This window comes from Etheostoma cragini, chromosome 17 (assembly GCF_013103735.1).
Source record: "Etheostoma cragini isolate CJK2018 chromosome 17, CSU_Ecrag_1.0, whole genome shotgun sequence".
NCBI classification, from domain to species: domain Eukaryota; kingdom Metazoa; phylum Chordata; class Actinopteri; order Perciformes; family Percidae; genus Etheostoma; species Etheostoma cragini.
This window is the reverse complement of record NC_048423.1, coordinates 2,513,764-2,517,986: the sequence shown is the minus strand read 5'-3', so window position 1 is coordinate 2,517,986 and position 4,223 is coordinate 2,513,764.

The window sequence follows — 4,223 nt, the reverse complement described above, 5'->3', positions numbered from 1 at the left end:
AAAAAAAATTATTGAAATATGAAGGAATTACTTAACTACTTAAGTTTAGTGTTAGCTGCTGTTACCGGCTTAGAATAAAAAACTCCCTAGTCCAGACTGGTGCAATACATTTATTTACAGGGGTCACGTGTCTGTGTGAACATATACCGAGTATATATATATATATATATATATATATATATAGTAGTCGTCAGAAGCATCAGATAAATGACATTTAATGTAATTTAATATAATGAAAGTATAGAAAACAAAACATATTCAACCTAAATGAGTACAACTTTGGAACGGTGTGGTAGAAATTCAAATACCTGAGGTGAGAGTTGGAATGAAGCTTCCTTTAACCAAGTCTTTTCACCCTTGTATTGTCCTTGGGTTAAATTTGACCCGTTTTTAAAAATTGTCGTTATCTGAGAAGTGGGTTTCTTTCAAATACATTTAAGTTTAAAGTATTAACTCCTTAGATCACACTCTTTGTAGGGCACAGTATACACTATAAAAATAAAATAAAAGATATTTAATCAACCATTTTCACACTACTCGCAATAGCCATACACACATTTGAATGACAATATTAAGCAACACTGTTCAACAATACATTTATTTATACAGCACCAGCAGGTATCCAAAGTGCTTTACATCAGGAACCAAGAATAAAACAAGAATAACAAGAATGAAACATGGAATAAATCAGAAAAGATTACACAGAAGCAGGAGGAGGAGAGGGGAATTGTCTCAACACTACTACGTATTAAAAGCCTATCTGTAATAGTGCGTTTATCAGGGGGTAACGGGTTCTAAACCGTTACACACATTTTACTGTTCTGTTTATGACACATGAGCTGTGCAATTGGTCAATTATCTTTAAATATTGAATTGGAATGAAATGTAAGGACAGACATTTCACCAACTCTAGGCAGATCTGATAACTGACCTTTTCTGTTGCTGCTTCAGTTGGGAAATCAGTAGTTAAGAGGCTTGCCCTTTGTTGGGTTCAGTGTCATAAATCCAGCAAATCAAAGTGCCTTTATCCTTTTCTTGTAGGACTAATGATTTTCTAATGGCACGCAAAACGATCGCTAGACAGGGGTCATGAAAGCCCCAGTCTGTGGTTGAATAGTGGCAGAATGAGAGGCCATCAGTCAGACAGACAGGCAAGCAAACAGCCATATGGACTTGTGTGTTCTGATTAATTAAACTGTCACAGGGTGATTAAGGTCAGGAAGTTCCTCAGTAAGAGGCCCAAAGAGCAGAGCGTGAAAGCTCCATTTTAGGTGCCATGTTTGTGTCCCAAAAATCTAAATGTTCTTAATGCTGTTTCACGTTGCTGAAATAGGCTGGAGAAGTGAAAATGAACTGTAGATATATGTCTTAAATGTGAGACCAAGTAAGTTAAGGAAAGAAAGAAACACTAAGTCGCAAAGAGAGAATGAGAGATAAAGAAAAAAGAGAAGATGAATCAAGCCTCAAAATCACAGTTTTGTGCAAAGTTGGCACTCGACCCACAGAGAAAAGGAGAATATTTGGAAAGTTTCTCTGTTGGAGCCTCTTGTAATGCCTGGGGAGTTTAAATAAAGCCAACCTCAGAGGATCCTATGAGTCTGTCTTGAGGTTTTTCAGAGAAAGAGTGCCAGGCAATCTAATTATGATCTTAAATTTAACAAGGTCACAGCACTATTCCTGGGTATTAAAGAGTTTGAAAAGTCAAAGATTGGCGCCGAGGTGCTTGATTTAGTTCAGTGTGTTATTGTACTTTACTGCCGTTTCAAGCCGCGGTGTTACAGATTTGCATCTCTTGATGCCCTTCACAATTTTATTTTTTATTTATTTTACCTACAAAAAAACTTCTTCAAGAGTCCTGGCCAAAATGGCCGCAGACCAAAACACTGCCATCCAACACAAGGAAAGCGGGACCTGCGCAAAAGGCTTTTATACACATATTTAGTAATTACTAGGGCTGGGCAAGTTAACGCCTTATAATCTTGCTAATTACCTATTTGCAGAACTTTGCAAAACCGGATGCTTTTTCCATCAATATTTACAGTCAATGAGCAAAACCAGAGAGCACATTCTATTTCTGGGTCAAAACCGGGCACCTACATTTCCCACAATGCAACCCAACCATCAACACTTAGTCCAAGAATAGGGTGTGTTATTCTAGTAGGGGCTAATGTAGCCTCTACTCTCAAGCAGAGATGAGGAGTTGGCTACAGACGTCTGGTATTCATTTCTTTTTCAAAGTCAACAGAATCGGATTTGTTTCGTTTTCAAATTATGTTGTTGTTAGACCCAACCGCACATCAGGTTTAGAGTTAGTTATGCAGGTGTTTGATCATAAACCAAAGTATTGGATACATTAAAAATGTTTAACCTGATGCTAGAGGATTAAATAATTGATAACAATGCATTTGGCACTAGAGAAAAAGATGGGATAAAAGATGGGATTGCCGCTTATCACACATCATCTGGGAACCATGAATATCTGTACAAAATGTGTCCCAATCCCTCTAGTAAATGTTAGGATTCTTCTCAGTGTAAGTGAAAACTTTGACCCATCACAACAGAAAAAGATTCCAGGGATCACCATCGTCCAAGGATGTCTATAGAAAATGGCAATGCTTCCAATTGTTGAGATATTTGAAGTCTATCAGGCTCCTCTTCTGTGGAATTAGGTTCCAGTTTGGGTTCAGGAGGCAGTCACCGTCTCCACATTTAGGAGTAGGCTTAAGACATTCCTCTTTGATAAAGCTTATAGTTAGGGCCGACTCAGGAGAGTCCTGAACCATCCCTTAGTTACGCTGCTATAGGCCTAGACTGCTGGGGGACTTCCCATGATGCACAGAGCACCTCTCTCTTACTCCTTCTCTCCATCTGTTGCAACCTCATCCCATTAATGCATGTTACTAACTCAACTTCTTCCCTTTTTCGGAGTCTTGTGCTCTCTCGCCCCCGAAGTCTTTTGCTCTCTCGCCCCTCCCCTCGCTCCTCCTATCGCTTCCTGTAGTGTTTGTGGCTCTGGATCTGTGGTTGGAGTCACGTGCTGCCTCCATGTTCCTGCTCGACACCCTTTGCTACAATTCTCCATCCGTCTCTCTCTGTCTGTCTGTCCGTCCCTCTCTCATCACAGAGTACGGTCTAGACCTGCTCTTTATGCAAAGCACAATGAGAGAACTGTTGTGATTTAGCGCTATCTAAATAAAATTGAAATTGAATTGAAGTATATCCATAAAGCCACAAGCATGGCTAAAAACAACAAAATGACGTCTTTCCAGTGTCAGTTTAAAAAGGACAATGCAGCATCACAATGCATGACTGCAAATCAACAAGTGATCCAGTTATTCTCTCTTTCCTCTTGTTAACGATGACCATAATGAGGACTTCTGTCTGAGATTCTGCCGGAAGGCAGATTATGTAAGGATTCACCTCTGAGGAAGTTGAAAGGCATCGCCTCAGGTTAGAGGACTGGTTTCTGAAGCCGAGTTACCGCTCTAGTAGGGTTTCATACAGGTAGCCTCATTATTAGACGTGTTGTTAACCAGCAGCACGTTGATTTTGATTTTTAACGTTGTGAACAAATGACACAGAACAATAACCATCTACAAACTCTTGGCATGTGTGGCTTTTGTGACAAGGACGTACAGTGGTGTGAAAAAGTGTTTGCCCCCTTCCTCATTTCCTGTTCCTTTGCATGTTTGTCACAGTTAAGTGTTTCGGAACATCAAACCAATTTAAACAAAAGTCAAGGACAACACAAGTAAACACAAAATGCAATTGTAAATGAAGGGGTTTATTATTAAAGGTGAAAAAAAATCCAAACCATCATGGCCCTGTGTGAAAAAGTGATTGCCCCCTAAACCTAATAACTGGTTGGGCCACCCTTAGCAGCAACAACTGCAACCAAGCGTTTGCGATAACGTGCAATGAGGCTTTTACGGCGTCCTGGAGGAAGTTTGGCCCACTCATCTTTGCAGAATTGTCCTTATTCAGTTACATTAGAGGGTTTTCAAGCATGAACGGCCTTTTTAAGGTCATACCACAACATCTCAATAGGATTCAGGTCAGGACTTTGGCTAGGCCACTCCAAAGTCTTTATTTTGTTTTTCTTCAGCCATCCGGTGGTGGACTTGCTGGTGTGTTTAGGATCATTATCCTGCTGCAGAACCCAAGTTCGTTTCAGCTTGAGTACAGAAACAGATGGTCGGACATTCTCCTTCAGGATCTCTTGG